Below are 17,692 nucleotides of genomic sequence, written 5' to 3'. Positions count from 1 at the left end.
GATTCAGGGACATTCCGATCGCCTTAGGGGGTCAGGAAGGAATTTTTTCCCCATTGGAGACCATCTTACCCAGGGGTTATTTTTTGCCTTCCTCTGGATCATCGGAAGGTTTAGGGACTTATACCGAATATAGTCCATAGCCATACCGTGTACTGTCCATAGTCATACCGTATACTGTCCATATCTATACCGTGTACTGTCCATATCTATACCGAATACCGTCCATATCTATACCATATACCGTCCATATCTATACCGTATACTGTCCATAGTCATACCGTATACTGTCCATAGTCATACCGTATACTGTCCATAGTCATACCGTATACCGTCCATATCTATACCGTATACCGTCCATATCTATACCGTATACTGTCCATAGTCATACCATATACCGTCCATATCTATACCGTATACTGTCCATATCTATACCGTATACTGTCCATAGTCATACCGTATACCGTCCATATCTATACCGAATATAGTCCATTCCTGGATGGGCCCCCTTGATGTTGGGGTCCCACCTCTACCTTCTGAGCATTGTACAGGGAGGTGAACCGGGCACCCTAGACTGATGATTCAGGGACAATGAGATCGCCTTGGGGGGTCAGGAAGGAATTTTTTGGGAAAAGGGGGGGGGGGGCTTTGCCTTCCTCTGGATAATCAGAAGGTTTAGGGGTCTGAAAAGGCCCCACCCCTCAGGAGTCAGAGGATAACAGTGACAGATCCCTGATGTCCATCAAAGCCCCGGAATCATCTCCTTCTATGGATTTATCCTCAATAAACACGGCTTGTACACTGATTTACGTTCCACAAAATAACAATAAAAACACAAGAGACAAGCGAAGCCCCGGAGGCCTCATGGAGGAGGCACTGGCCTAAGCCAGGGATTGTGGGTTCGAGTCCCACCTGGGGTGCTTGATTCTTTTCTGAACATAGAATATAGACAGAGAAGGTTCTTTTCCATTTTTCTTGATCAGTTAATGAATATTATCAGAAGGTTTAGGGGTCTGAAAAGGCCCCACCTGTGAGGAGTCCGAGGATAACAGTGACAGATCCCCGATGTCCATCCCCGGAATCAGCTCCTTCTATGGATTTATCCTCAATAAACACGGCTTGTACACTAAAAAACACAAAGAAGTAAAACCCCGGAGGCCTCATGGAGGAGGCACTGGCCTAAGCCAGGGATTGGGGGTTGGAGTCCCACCTGGGGGGATATAATGATGGATGACAGCAGGGTGGAGAATCTGGCTCCCCCCTACATGAGTGTGACAATGGAAGTCTCCTGTGATGTCATCCATGTAAACTGAATTTACCATCCGTGATCACCTATAGAGCAGCATGGAGTCTGTCCTGAGAGAAGCCGCTGTACAATGCTGAACATTCAGATCCTACAGGGGGCGTCCTACATCACATGACATCCATACTGAGGGGTGGAGTCACCTGTCAGAGTGAATGATGGGAAATCTATAGGCCGAGGTCACTCTACAATAAAGCCCCACCCCCGGGGTGAAACATGTCAGTGGAACACATCCTGTGGAGTATCTCTATCCAGGTCATGGATGTATTGTGGACTTGGAGTGCGGCTCCATATTGTTTATGTATCCCCAGCATGTCAGACCGATCATACATGAGTATCCCCAGCATGTCAGACCGATCATACATGAGGAATGTTGGCACGCAAAGCCATGTGCACATCTCACTTCCTGTAGAAGTTCAGCTTTTACTGCCCCCCATTACCCTGCTCATTGGTCAGTGAGGCAGCCCATCATATTGCAGGACCAATAGGGAGGGTCAGCAGCCTCATGTCAGCTGTCAGAGATTGCAGTTATTCATGTATGTTAGTATAAACGTGGACATGTTTTCCAGCATGGGAGCCTAGCTAAGCATGTAAGAATGCAACAACGACATGCATGTGCACACGGACACGTCCAGCACACATTCTGGTGTCTAGTGGACTATTTAACCGCCTCCCGTCCGGCCCATGTATATATAAACGGCCAGACGGTGGCAGTGCAGGGGCCTCCCCGCCCCCTACATGTGCGCTCCCTCTTGTGACATCACTGCTTACTACGTGTGAAATCTGTGACTGATCACAGAGATCACATGGTACAGGGCCATTCACAACAGCCTTGTACCATGTGACAAGCTGTGACCAATCACAGCTCACACAGTATTTCTCAATGGCTGCAGGAATGCAGCCAGAGAGAAGGAGAAATGATTCCTCTTCCAGCCTTTATGGGTGTAAAAGCAATCAGTGTAAAAACAAAAAATCTTCCTCACCCCCCACAAGTAGTACAGAGTCACCATGGTGACCCCACACTGCTAGGGGGACAGGATGCAAAATAAAAAAAAAAACCAAAAAAATAATAATAATAATTTAAAAAAATTAAATAACAATGTAAAAAAAAATTTAATTTTTGGTTATAAATTAATTTGGGTTATTTTTCTTTTTACTAAAATATAACGGAATAAATTTTGGCCGAGATTTATGATGAAATATAATTTTTTTCAAAATGTTTGGACTTGATCTTTTACATAGCAAAAAAAATTAAAATCCCAGCGGGGAATAAATATCACCAAAATAAAGCTTTATGTGTCTCAAAAAAATGCTAAAAAATTCATACGGGTCCAGTGTTGCATGACCGCGCAATTGTCATTCACAGTGTGATAGCGCTGAAAGCTGGAAATTGGCCTGGGGGGGGGGGGGGGGGAGTGTCCGGGGGTGAAAGTGTCTCCTCACACATAATACTGCCCCCGCCCCCTCCTCACACATAATACTGCCCCCCCGCCCCCTCCTCACACATAATACTGCCCCCGCCCCCTCCTCACACATAATACTGCCCCTCCGCCCCCTCCTCACACATAATACTGCCCCCTCACCCCCTCCTCACACATAATACTGCCCCCCGCCCCCTCCTCACACATAATACTGCCCCCCGCCCCCTCCTCACACATAATACTGCCCCCCCGCCCCCTCCTCACACATAATACTGCCCCCCGCCCCCTCCTCACACATAATACTGCCCCCCCGCCCCCTCCTCACACATAATACTGCCCCCCGGCCCCTCCTCACACATAATACTGCCCCCCCGCCCCCTCCTCACACATAATACTGCCCCCCGCCCCCTCCTCACACATAATACTGCCCCCCCGCCCCCTCCTCACACATAATACTGCCCCCCGGCCCCTCCTCACACATAATACTGCCCCCCCGCCCCCTCCTCACACATAATACTGCCCCCCTGCCCCCTCCTCACACATAATACTGCCCCCCTGCCCCCTCCTCACACATAATACTGCTCCCCTGCCCCCTCCTCACACATAATAGTGCCCCCCCGCCCCCTCCTCACACATAATACTGCCCCCGCCCCCTCTTTACACATAATACTGCCCCCCTGCCCCCTCCTCACACATAATACTGCCCCCCTGCCCCCTCCTCACACAGAATACTGCCCCCCGTCCCCCTCCTCACACATAATACTGCCCCCCTGCCCCCTCCTCACACATAATACTGCCCCCCTGCCCCCTCCTCACACATAATACTGCCCCCCTGCCCCCTCCTCACACATAATACTGCCCCCCGCCCCCTCCTCACACAGAATACTGCCCCCCCGCCCCCTCCTCACACAGAATACTGCCCCCTGCCCCCTCCTCACACATAATACTGCCCCCCTGCCCCCTCCTCACACATAATACTGCCCCCCTGCCCCCTCCTCACACATAATACTGCCCCCCTGCCCCCTCCTCACACATAATACTGCCCCCCTGCCCCCTCCTCACACGAAATACTGCCCCCCGCCCCCTCCTCACACAGAATACTGTCCCCCCGCCCCCTCCTCACACATAATACTGCCCCACCCCGCCCCCTCCTCACACATAATACTGTCCCCCCGCCCCCTCCTCACACATAATACTGCTCCCCCGCCCCCTCCTCACACATAATACTGCTCCCCTGCCCCCTCCTCACACATAATACTGCCCCCCCGCCCCCTCCTCACACATAATACTGCCCCCGCCCCCTCTTTACACATAATACTGCCCCCCTGCCCCCTCCTCACACATAATACTGCCCTTCTGCCCCCTCCTCACACATAATACTGCCCCCCAGCCCCCTCCTCACACGAAATACTGCCCCCCGCCCCCTCCTCACACAGAATACTGCCCCCCCGCCCCCTCCTCACACAGAATACTGCCCCCCGTCCCCCTCCTCACACATAATACTGCCCCCCTGCCCCCTCCTCACACATAATACTGCCCCCCTGCCCCCTCCTCACACATAATACTGCCCCCCTGCCCCCTCCTCACACATAATACTGCCCCCCTGCCCCCTCCTCACACATAATACTGCCCCCCTGCCCCCTCCTCACACGAAATACTGCCCCCCGTCCCCTCCTCACACAGAATACTGTCCCCCCGCCCCCTCCTCACACATAATACTGCCCCCCCCCGCCCCCTCCTCACACATAATACTGCCCCCCGCCCCCTCCTCACACATAATACTGCCCCCCCGCACCCTCCTCACACATAATACTGCCCCCCCACCCCCTCCTCACACATAATACTGCCCCCCCGCCCCCTCCTCACACATAATACTGCCCCCCCCCGCCCCCACCTCATACATAATACTGCCCCCCTTTACAGTACCTCACAGTCAGTCATGGCCGTCCTTGTATAGGGCTGATGTCCTGCCAGCTAGAAATGCAGGTGTGGGGGCGGAGAAATGCAGGTGTGGGGGCGGAGAAATGCAGGTGTGGGGGCGGAGAAATGTAGGTCTGGGGGCGGAGAAATGCAGGTCTGGGGGCGGAGAAATGCAGGTCTGGGGGCGGAGAAATGGAAAGTTGATAAAATCAATTGATCATTTTTCCCAGAACATCCCAAGTGTCAGGCCGGTGTCATCACCATGGCAACAGCAGATCAATCAGAGGCTAAGATGGCGGCTTCCTTGTCTGTAGAAGACACAAAGGTTCAGTTCCACTTCATCACACAACCCCCCCCCCCCCCATCCCTTACCTGTTCAGCTGTCGTTGCCATGGTGATGTCACCAGCCAGTGGAAGGACAGTTCACAAGCTGCTGAGGCAGTGACCAATCACGGTGAGCCGTCAGGGAAGTCCAATCGATGGGTTCGGTTCGGCTGTGAGGTGGACTTTTCCCTCCACAGAGCTCCCTGGGTTCACTTCTCCTCACACTTCCTGGCATTGGCCTCACAGATGCATCCTGGGAACTTCCTGTCAGAAGGGAGAGGCAGAGTTCCAGGAAGTGAAGGGAGATGGGTTCACCTGCCCATAATAAAAATGGCTGCCATGACAAATAACCATTTCCTGATCATTACTACACAGGCCTTTGTTGTCATATTTAGGATCAGGGTGACAGAGGAGGCCGGAACCCCCAAAACCGTGTCATGCAGTCTGGGCCTCGTGGCCCCCAGCTGGAAATGTGGGGAGGGGGGTCCTTTTCCTTCAAGCCAAACCCGAACGCTTTATTGGCGCACAACGATTCTATTGTAGTATACACGGGGCATATATTGTGTGATGAAATCGAACAGAAGACGGTGTGAGGAGGAAGATCGCTCTTCAGAGTGCCCTGTGGCTCCATTTTTATCACATAAAGGGACCAGAAGTCCCCTAAAGTGATACTTCTTGCAGTGACAGGTTCTCTTTAATGAGACATTAGGGGTCTGTTAGGCCCCCGAAGTCTCTCCTGCCCTCCATCAGCTTATTCCCTGGTCCAGGAAAGTGACACCAGGACCTGGAAGTGGTTACGGGGGCCTTAACTCCTCCCCCTCCAGAGGTTTTACCCCCCCCCAAACCAGGCCATTTTTTGCTGTTCAGCACTGCGCTATTTCATCTGGTAATTGCACGGTCGTGCAACGCTGCACCCGAACATTTGTGTCCTTTTCTTCACACAAATGGAGCTTTCTTTTGGTGGTGTGGATCGCCTCGGCATTTTTTTATGTTTTGCTCTATAAAAACAAAGACCAAAAATTTCGTAAAATAACTACATTTTTCACTTTTGGTTATAAAAAACAAGCGCTTCTGGACTTATTTGACTTAACCACCTCCCGTCCCCCATTGTATATAAACGGCCGGATGGTGGCAGTGCAGGGTCAGGTGGCCGTTTATAAACGGCCTCCCCGCACCCTGCTTGTGCTTCCTCCGGACACAGTGGAACACCGATCGTCATACGGGACCTCTGTACGAGGTCCGGATCATGTGATCACTGATTGGCCAATCAGTGATCACATGCAGAGTAGTAAGCAAGATGTCACAGAATGATCACAGAGGTCACATGGTACAGGGCCATTCACAACAGCCTTGTACCATGTGACAGGCTGTGACCAATCACAGCTCACTCAGTAGTTCTCAATGGCTGCAAGAATGCAGCCACAGAGGAGAAATGATTCCTCTTACAGCCTTTATGGGTGTAAAAGCAATCAGTGTAAAAAAAAAATCTTCATCACCCCCCACAAGTAGTACAGTGTCACCATGGTGACACTACTGCTAGGGTGACAGTATGTAAAAAAAAAAAAAAATATATATAAAAAAATGTAACCATTTGCCGCCCGCCCTATGGCCGAATGGCGGGCAGCAAATGTCATCAGCGTTCCGGGTGGACGTCATATGGCGTCCTCCCACACATGCGCAGATTGCGCTCCTGCAGAGCGGCGCCATCTGTCACCGGCCGTGTACTTCGGACACGGCTGGTGACAGATCTGAGTATCGGCCCCGTTACTGGTACCATGTGACCTGTTGTGACCAATCCCAGCAGATCACATGACAGTTGAATACAATGGATCATTCATTCATGCCATCCATTGTATACTACTGCCTAGCTGTGAATGGTCACAGCGATCACATGCACATGTCATGTGATTAGCTGTGGCCAAATCACAGCTAAGCACAAAAAAAAAAAAAAAAAAACCCTGAATGAATCGATGTCATTCAGGTAAATGCTTGCTTATAGCAAAGTAATTCTTTCCTATAAGCAAATTGTGTAAAAAAAAAAAAAATACTGATCACTTCCCCAAAGTAGTACATTGTACTACTTTGGTCATAGTGAAATATGAAAAAAAAATCTTAAAAAAAAGAAAAAAAAATTTAATAAAAAATAATAAAACAAATAAAAAAAAATATAATTTTTTTTTTTCATACTGTCACCAGTCAGTGTCCCTGATCACCGCCATGCCAGTTATATGATGACGCCGTACTGCACTGGTGACAGGATGTAAAAGAAAAATAGTGAAAATAATTGTTTTAATTTTTTAGTTTTACAAAAAATTATGACAAAAAAAATACAACTTCAAAAAACTCGCCATTTCTCTTATGAAGTACGTCGGACTGTCTACTCTGCAAAAAGGGGTCATTTGGGGGATATCTGTACTGTCCTGACATTTGGGGGATATCTGTACCGTCCTGACATTTGGGGGATATCTGTATCGTCCTGACATTTGGGGGATATCTGTACCGTCCTGACATTTGGGGGATATCTGTACGGTCCTGACATTTGGGGGATATCTGTACTGTCCTGACATTTGGGGGGATATCTGTACTGTCCTGACATTTGGGGGGATATCTGTACTGTTCTGACATTTGGGGGATATCTGTACCGTCCTGACATTTGGGGGATATCTGTGCCGTCCTGACATTTGGGGGATATCTGTACTGTCCTGACATTTGGGGGATATCTGTACTGTCCTGACATTTGGGGGGATATCTGTACTGTCCTGACATTTGGGGGGATATCTGTACTGTTCTGACATTTGGGGGATATCTGTACTATTCTGACATTTGGGGGATATCTGTACCGTCCTGACATTTGGGGGATATCTGTACTGTTCTGATATTTGGGGGATATCTGTACTGTTCTGACATTCTTGGACCTCAAGAAATTAGATTGGCTGTCAGTACTTCAGGATTGATCAATATTCAGATCTATACCATAGTTTGTGAATTCTATAACTTTCCTACAAACTAAATAATACATCCTAATTTGGGTTATTTTCCCCAAAGACATGGAGCAGAATACATCTCGGCCTAAATTTATGAAGAACAATTATTTATTTGCAAACTTTTATAACAGAAAGAAAGAAAAACGTGTTTTTTTGTTAATTTAGCAAAAAATAAAAACCCCAGCGGCGATTAAATACCACCAAAAGAAAGCTCTAGTTGTGTGAAGAAAATGATAACATTTTAGTTTGGGTACAATGTTGTATGACCGCGCAATTGTCATTCAAAGTGTGAGAGCGCTGAAACCTGAAAACTGGCCTGGGGGGGAAGGTGTAAAATTGCCCAGTATTGAATTGGTTAAAAAAAAAATGTAAAAAACAAAATGTTTAAAAATTATAAATTTTGGTTATAAACTAATTTGGGTTATTTTTTTTTACTAAAAATATAACGGAACAAATTTTGGCCGAGATTTATGATGAAATATTATTTTTTTGCAAACTTTTATAAGAAAAACACTTTTTTTCAAAATTTTTGGACTTTTTAATTTACATAGCAAAAAAAACTAGAAAATCTACAATTTCTGGGGAAATTGTGTGAAGTGTTCTTGCATCGAACCCTAACCAAATGATTGATGAAATGTAAGCAGTGCACATGGCATGCCTGATAGAGGGAGAAATGCAATTCAACTTTTATTTTGCAGCTCACAATCTAGCCCAGGGGTGGGCAAACTTTTTGACTTGAGGGCCGCAATGGGTTCATATATTGGACCCGGGGGCCACACCAAGAGTAGATGAATGATGTGTATGTGTCATCCATAGTAAGTATAGTAATATTCCCCCATAGTAAGCATAGTAATTAATCCCCCATATAGTAATTCATCCCCCCTATAGTAATTCATCCCCCCTATAGTAATTCATCCCCCATATAGTAATTCATCCCCCATAGTAATTCATCCCCCATAGTAATTCATCCCCCATAGTAATTAATCCCCCATATAGTAATTCATCCCCCATAGTAATTCATCCCCCATATAGTAATTCATCCCCCATATAGTAATTCATCCCCCATAGTAATTCATCCCCCATATAGTAATTCATCCCCCATAGTAATTCATCCCCCATATAGTAATTCATCCCGCATAGTAATTCATCCCCCCATATAGTAATTCATCCCCCATATAGTAATTCATCCCCCATAGTAATTCATCCCCCATATAGTAATTCATCCCCCATAGTAATTCATCCCCCATATAGTAATTCATCCCCCATAGTAATTCATCCCCCATAGTAATTCATCCCCCATAGTAATTCATCCCCCATATAGTAATTCATCCCCCATATAGTAATTCATCCCCAATATAGTAATTCATCCCCCATATAGTAATTCATCCCCCATATAGTATTTAATCCCCCATAGTAATTCATCCCCCCTATAGTAATTCATCCCCCCTATAGTAATTCATCCCCCATATAGTAATTAATCCCCCATAGTAATTCATCCCCCCTATAGTAATTCATTCCCCATATTCATCCCCTATAGTAATTCATCCCCCCTATAGTAATTCATTCCCCATATTCATCCCCCATATTAATTCATTCCCCATATTCATCCCTCATATAGTATTTCATCCCCCATAGTACTATTCCCCCCCAAGTAGTAAGCCAAGTCCCCCCTGTGTCAATTCACTTACCTTTGCTCCGCGCGTTCCTCTCGCCGTGTCCCCGCGCCGTTCCGGTCTTCAGGGCGGACTGTGAGAGGAGCCTAGCTCCCCTCACGTTCATCCCACTGCCCCGCCTACACACATCCTGACAGCCCATGTATCACACTCCACGGGCCGGATTAAAAGGTCCGCCGGGCCGTAGTTTGCCCATTGCTGGTCTAGCCTGTGTGACTCAGCTGCCTGTGAGTCATCTTTGGTTGCTATAGCAACTCACTCAGTCAGGAAGGTGAGAAGGGCTTTTGTAAACAAACTGCTCCAACTTGCCAACTTCACTTGCGATTGCCATCTTCAAACACTTATAGTTTTAAAAGTATAAATGCTACTGTAAAGAGCTTTATATTGTGAGAATCACAAGAACCAGACCTACATTTTGATGTATAGTATGTCTCTGAAATAATAAAAATGAAGGCACAGTCGCAGTTTAAAAATGTCCCTTAAAATTTCAGGTGGTTGTGAGTGGCGTTTCAATGAAAGTCAATGGGAGGGGTGAGTTGCAAACAAATGGTCATATTGTGAAAACTATCAGGACTATGGCTTAGCCGTGAACATTTTTAGTGACAGCAGGGTTAGCTGAACGTTTTGATATAAGATATGTGTAGGTGGGCTGGAGAATGACAGAGTGATGGCAGTTTACAAATCATGTTCTGATTTTTCCTTCCACACTGTAGCTTTGTAAGTTCTCACTCTAGTTGCACCATTCATTCCTATCGGAAAATTTCACCACAAAAACCGCGATATTTCGTGAACCATTCGGCAAAACGTTCCACAAAGTAATAGCAATCCGATCGGGAACAATCCGCACATTTTGATATATTACTTGTCTTTGTAGTGTAAAAACTGTGGGAGGAGTTAGCGTGGCAAATTTGGCTATAATAAGAATATATGTGAGATAACAATAAGTGTTCTGCAAGAAGACGTAATAAACTCCCAGCGAGGAATAAATACCACCAAAATAAAGCTTTATGTGTCTCAAAAAAATGATAAAAAATTTATATGGGTACAGTGTTGCATGACCGCGCAATTGTCATTCAAAGTGTGATAGTGCTGAAAGCTGAAAATTGGCCTGGAGAGAGGAAGGGGGTAAAATGTTTTTTTATTTTGTGGTAAAAAATAAAAAAACTCTAAAAACCGCAAATGCAAACACATCTTTAACGTGACTTTAGACAGCTAATGTTACCAGCATTATTAACCCCCCCCCCACCATGCGCATGGAGCCTGAAATGGGTCATCATACACGAAACGGGTCATAATGTTTTACAAAAGGTGCCGTAACTGGACCAAGTCACAGCTCTACAGATCTGTCCCGGGGGAGCACCGGCCAGCTCAGCATGTGTGGCCGCCATGGTATGGGTAGAGTGCGCCATGATGCCCTCCGGGACCTCCAGGCCCTCGGCCGATTGCTAGTCTTAGTCACCTAACTCAGTGTTTCTCAACTCCAATCCTCATGGACCGCCAACAGGTCATGTTTTCAGGATTTCCCTCAGATGAAACAGCTGTGGTAATTACTAAGGCAGTGAAACTGATCAAATCACCTGTGCAAAATAATGGAAATCCTGAAAACATGACCTGTTGGGGGTCCATGAGGACTGGAATTGAGAAACACTGACCTAACTAAAGTGCATCTGGAGGCCTTATAGCCCTTCCTTACGCCTGAAAAAGAAACAAAAACGAATCCGACTTCCGGATCTCTTTAGTTTTCTCTAAATAAAGGAGAACACATCTTCTCAGGTCCAGCGTGTGAAACTTCCTTTCCTGGTCACGTGAGGGGTTAGAAGAAAAAGAAGGTAAAGTAATATCCTGACCTCGATGAAATCTTGGGGCCACCTTGGGTACAAAGGCCAGGTCCGTCCTAAATGTAACCTATCTGCAAATACCTGAAAGAAGGCGGCTCTAATTGACAGCTTCTAATTCACTCACTCTCCTTGTAATTGCTACAAGGAAGACCGTCTTGAGAGTCAGAGACCTTTGGGAGCTCGAATCCAGAGGTTCAAATGGGGAGCCTGTCAGCACCCTAAGTACCGTGGTCAGATTCCATTTGGGAAAGGGTCTCTCCTCTGCGGGTCTCTGTCTGGTCAAGGACCTAAAGAATCTTGTAGTTGTGCGTGGGAGGAGGAGACCAGGGAGCAAGATAGAAGGAGGTCCTGTGAAGAGCGAAGGGTACGGGTAGGGTGGTACCTGGGAATCAGGTTGGTGAGGTAGTTAGGGGCAGTGTTGTGAATGGCTTTGTAGGTCAGAGTGAGTAGTTTGAATTTGATGCGTTGGGCAATAGGGAGCCAGTGGAGGGATAGGCAGAGGGGGGTGGAGCCAGTGGAGGGATAGGCAGAGGGGGGTGGAGCCAGTGGAGGGATAGGCAGAGGGGGGTGGCAAAGGTGGAGCGGTTGGTGAGGTGGATGAGTCTAGCCGCTGAGTTCAGGATGGTCTGAAGCGGGGAGAGCCTGCACTGGGGTAGGCCAGTGAGGAGGGAGTTGCAGTAGTCGAGGCGTGTTGGAAAGTCTATTACTTAATAGGTCTCTGGAAAAAAGAGGAAGGGATTGCTCCTCTAGTAGAAAGATTTTTAGAGACGGGTAATATAGAAGAAACGGTTTCTCCTTACAACACACCTATCAATCCTGTAAAGAAGATGAATGACTCTTACAGGTTTGTACAAGATTTGAGGGCCATAAATAATTTGGTGGTTCCAATAGTGCCTGATGTGCCATCACTCCTCACCTCCATTCCATCCGATGCAGAATATTTTACAGTGATTGATTTAACAAATGCATTTTTTTCGATTCCCATGGACCAGCAGACGAGGAGCGCTATTTGCATCTATATTCTGAAAATCGCCAGATGACCAGGTGTAGAATGCCCCGGGACTATGTATATTCATCTGCAGTCTACTCACTTACCCTCCAGACCACACTGAGGTCCTGGACCCCTCCCAATGGTTCGGTCTTCCTACAATATGTGGAGGAACTACTGGGACGACCTATTGATTTGTAGTCCACCTCTCATTGCCCCTATGTCATCTCTCATCACCCCCATGTCACCTCTCATCGCCCCTATGTCACCTCTCATTGCCCCTATGTCACCTCTCATCACCCCTATGTCACCTCTCATTGCCCCTATGTCACCTCTCATCACCCCTATGTCACCTCTCATCACCCCTATGTCACCTCTCATCGCCCCTATGTCACCTCTTATGGCACTTATCTCTCCTCGCCCCTATGTCACCTCTCCTTGCCCCTAAGACACCTATCGTCGCCCCTATGTCACCTCTCATCGCCCCTATGTCACCTCTCATCACTCATGTCACCTCTCATCGCCCCTATGTCACCTCTCATCGCCACTATGTCACCTCTCATCGCCCCTATGTCACCTCTTATGTCACTTATCTCTCCTCGCCCCTATGTCACCTCTCCTTGCCCCTATGTCACCTCTCATCGCCCCTATGTCACCTCTCATCGCCCCTATGTCACCTTTCATCGCCCCTATGTCACCTTTCATCGCCCCTATGTCACCTCTCATCGCCCCTATGTTACCTCTCATGACCCCTATGTCACCCAACATCGCCTGTGTCACCTCTCATGACCTCCATGTCACCTCTCATGACGCCTATGTCACTTCTCATCGCCCCTATCTCACCACTCATCATCCCTATGTCACCCCTCATCACCCCTATGTCACCTCTTATCGTCCTTATGTCACCTCTCATCGCCAGGATCTCATCATTCATCGCCCCCATGTCACCTCTCATCGCCCCTATGTCACCTCTCATCGCCCCTATGTCAACTCTATTCGCCCCTAACTCATCACTCACCGCCTGCATGTCACCTGTCATGACCCCTATGTCACCTCTCATCGCCCCTATGTGACCTCTCATCGCCCCTATGTCACCTCTCATCGCCACTATGTCACCTCTCAGGACCCATATGTCATCTCTCATGACCCCTTGACCCCTATGTCACCTCTCCGCCCTGAAGTCATCTCTCATGACCCCTATGTCACCTCTCCGCCCCCTAAGTCACCTTTCATGACCCCTATGTCACCTCTCATCGCCCCTATGTCACCTCTCATGACCCCTATGTCACCTCTCATGACCCCTATGTCACCTCTCATGACCCCTATGTCACCACTCATCGGCCCTATGTAAACTTAATTCACCCCTATGTCACCTCTCATCGCCCCGATGTTACCTCTCATCACAGCTATGTCACCCCTCATCACCCCTATGTAACCTCTCATCGCCCCTATGTCACCTCTCCGCCCCTAAGTCACCTCTCATGACCCCTATGTCACCTCTAATCGCCCCTATCTCATCACTCATCGCCTGTATGTCACCTGTCATGACCATTATGTCACCACTCATCGGCCCTATGTAAACTTAATTCACCCCTATGTCACCTCTCATCACCCCTATGTCACCTGTCACAACCCCTATGTCACCTCTCATCACCCCTATGTGACCTCTCATCGCCCCTATGTCACCTCTCATCACCCCTATGTCACCTCTCATCGCCCCTATGTCACCTCTCATCACCCCTATGTCACCTCTCATGACCCCTATGTCACCTCTCATGACCCCTATGTCACCTCTCCGCCCCTAAGTCACCTCTCATCACCCCTATGTCACCTCTCATCGCCCCTATCTCACCTCTCATCGCCCCTATGTTACCTCTCATCACCCCTATGTCACCTCTTATCGCCCCTTTGTCACCTCTCATGACCCCTATGTCACCTCTCATCGCCCCTATGTCACCTCTCATGACCCCTATGTCACCTCTCATGACCCCTATGTCACCTCTCATCGCCCTTATGTCACCTCTAATCGCCCCTATGTCACCTCTCATCACCCCTTTGTCACCTGTCATCACTCATGTCACCTCTCATCACCCCTATGTCACCTCTCATCACTCATGTCACCTCTCATCACCCCTATGTCACCTCTCATCGCCCCTATGTCACCTCTCATCGCCCCTATGTCACACCTCATCGCCCCTATGTCACCTCTCATCACCCCTATGTCACCTCTCATCACTCATGTTACCTCTCATCGCCCCTATGTCACCTCTCATCACCCCTATGTCACCTCTCATCGTCCCTATGTCACCTCTCATCACTCATGTCACCTCTCATCGCCCCTATGTCACCTCTCATCACTCATGTCACCTCTCATCGCCCCTATGTCACCTCTCATGACCCCTATGTCACCTCTCATCACCCCTATGTCACCTCTCATGACCCCTATGTCACCTCTCATCGCCCCTATGTCACCTCTCATCGCCCCTATGTCACCTCTCATCGCCCCTATGTCACCTCTCATCACCCCTATGTCACCTCTCATCGCCCCTATGTCACCTCTCATCACCCCCATGTCACCTCTCATCACTCATGTCACCTCTCATAGCCCCTATGTCACCTCCCATCGCCCCTATGTCACCTCTCATCACTCATGTCACCTCTCATCACCCCCATGTCACCTCTCATCACTCATGTCACCTCTCCTAGCCCCTATGTCACCTCTCATCGCCCCTATGTCACCTCTCATCACTCATGTCACCTCTCATCGCCCCTATGTCACCTCTCATCGCTCCTATGTCACCTCTCATCGCCCCTATGTCACCTGTCATCACTCATGTCACCTCTCATCGCCCCTATGTCACCTCTCATCGCCCCTATGTCACCTCTCATCGCCCCTATGTCACCTCTCATCACCCCTATGTCACCTCTCATCGCCCCTATGTCACCTCTCATCGCCCCTATGTCACCCCTCATCGCCCCTATGTCACCTCTCATCACTCATGTCACCTCTCATCGCCCCTATGTCACCTCTCATCACCCCTATGTCACCTCTCATCGCCCCTATGTCACCTGTCATCACTCATGTCACCTCTCATCGCCCCTATGTCACCTCTCATCGCCCCTATGTCACCTCTCATCACTCATGTCACCTCTCATCGCCCCTATGTCACCTCTCATCGCCCCTATGTCACCTCTCATCGCCCCTATGTCACCCCTCATCGCCCCTATGTCACCTCTCATCGCCCCTATGTCACCTCTCATCGCCCCTATGTCACCTCTCATCACTCATGTCACCTCTCATCGCCCCTATGTCACCTCTCATCACCCCTATGTCACCTCTCATCTCCCCTATGTCACCTCTCATCGCCCCTATGTCACCTCTCATCATTCATGTCACCTCTCATCACCCCTATGTCACCTCTCATCACCCCTATGTCACCTCTCATCTCCCCTATGTCACCTCTCATCACTCATGTCACCTCTCATCACCCCTATGTCACCTCTCATAGCCCCTATGTCACCTCTCATAGCCCCTATGTCACCTCTCATAGCCCCTATGTCACCTCTCATCGCCCCTATGTCACCTCTCATCGCCCCTATGTCACCTCTCATCACTCATGTCACCTCTCATCGCCCCTATGTCACCTCTCATCGCTCCTATGTCACCTCTCATCGCCCCTATGTCACCTGTCATCACTCATGTCACCTCTCATCGCCCCTATGTCACCTCTCATCGCCCCTATGTCACCTCTCATCGCCCCTATGTCACCTCTCATCACCCCTATGTCACCTCTCATCGCCCCTATGTCACCTCTCATCGCCCCTATGTCACCCCTCATCGCCCCTATGTCACCTCTCATCACTCATGTCACCTCTCATCGCCCCTATGTCACCTCTCATCACCCCTATGTCACCTCTCATCGCCCCTATGTCACCTGTCATCACTCATGTCACCTCTCATCGCCCCTATGTCACCTCTCATCGCCCCTATGTCACCTCTCATCACTCATGTCACCTCTCATCGCCCCTATGTCACCTCTCATCGCCCCTATGTCACCCCTCATCGCCCCTATGTCACCTCTCATCGCCCCTATGTCACCTCTCATGACCCCTATGTCACCTCTCATCGCACATAAGTCACCTCTCATCGCCCCTATGTCACCTCTCATCGCCCCTATGTCACCTCTCATCGCCCCTATGTCACCTCTCATGACTCATGTCACCTCTCATCGCCCCTATGTCACCTCTCATCGCCCCTATGTCACCTCTCATGACTCATGTCACCTCTCATCGCCCCTATGTCACCTCTCATCGCCCCTATGTCACCTCTCATGACTCATGTCACCTCTCACCGCCCCTATGTCACATCTCATCGCCCCTATGTCACCTCTCATCACCCCTATGTCACCTCTCTTCGACCCTATGTCACCTCTCATCGCCCCTATGTCACCTCTCATCACCCCTATGTCACCTCTAATCGCCCCTATGTCACCTCTCATGACCCCTATGTCACCTCTCATCGCCCTTATGTCACCTCTCATGACCCCTATGTCACCTCTCATCACCCCTATGTCACCTCTCATCGCCCTTATGTCACCTCTCATCACCCCTATGTCACCTCTCATCGCCCCTATGTCACCTCTCACCGCCCCTATGTCACCTCTCATCGCCCCTATGTCACCTCTCATCACTCCTATGTCACCTCTCATCGCCCCTATGTCACCACTCATCACTCCTATGTCACCTCTCATCACTCCTATGTCACCTCTCATCACCCCTATGTCACCTCTCATCGCACCTATGTCACCTCTCATCACCCCTATGTCACCTCTCATCGCCCCTATGTCACCTCTCATCACTCATGTCACCTCTCATCGCCGCTATGTCACCTCTCATCGCCCCTATGTCACCTCTCATCGCCCCTATGTCACCTCTCATGACCCCTATGTCACCTCTCATCGCCCCTATGTCACCTCTCATCGCCCCTATGTCACCTCTCATCGCCCCTATGTCACCTTTCATGACCCCTATGTCACCTCTCATCACTCCTATGTCACCTCTCATCGCCCCTATGTCATCTCTCATGACCCCTATGTCACCTGTCATCACTCATGTCACCTCTCATCACCCCTATGTCACCTCTCATCGCCCCTATGTCACCTCTCATCACCCCTATGTCACCTCTCATCACCCCTATGTCACCCTTCATCACCCCTATGTCACCTCTCATGACCCCTATGTCAC

At 49.0% G+C, this 17,692-nt stretch overlaps 1 long non-coding RNA gene across 6 annotated transcripts in view; it reads right to left on the bottom strand.

Annotated features, from left to right (window-relative positions):
* Positions 1–17,692, bottom strand: part of LOC149443917 (uncharacterized) — a 496,075-nt gene that overhangs the window by 293,115 nt on the left and 185,268 nt on the right. For all 6 annotated transcript variants that reach the window (XR_016306595.1, XR_016306594.1, XR_016306593.1 and 3 more), the window contains one exon: positions 5,014–5,229. This is a non-coding gene — a long non-coding RNA (uncharacterized LOC149443917). The remainder of the gene's footprint in view (positions 1–5,013; positions 5,230–17,692) is intronic.

The sequence above is a fragment of the Staurois parvus genome, unplaced genomic scaffold (genome assembly GCF_062004578.1).
Source record: "Staurois parvus isolate SC_StPar_1 unplaced genomic scaffold, SC_StPar_1.0 ptg000826l, whole genome shotgun sequence".
Classification (NCBI taxonomy): Eukaryota; Metazoa; Chordata; class Amphibia; order Anura; family Ranidae; genus Staurois; species Staurois parvus.
Note: the sequence above shows the minus strand (reverse complement) of the source record. Positions and strands in the feature narration are given on the sequence as shown.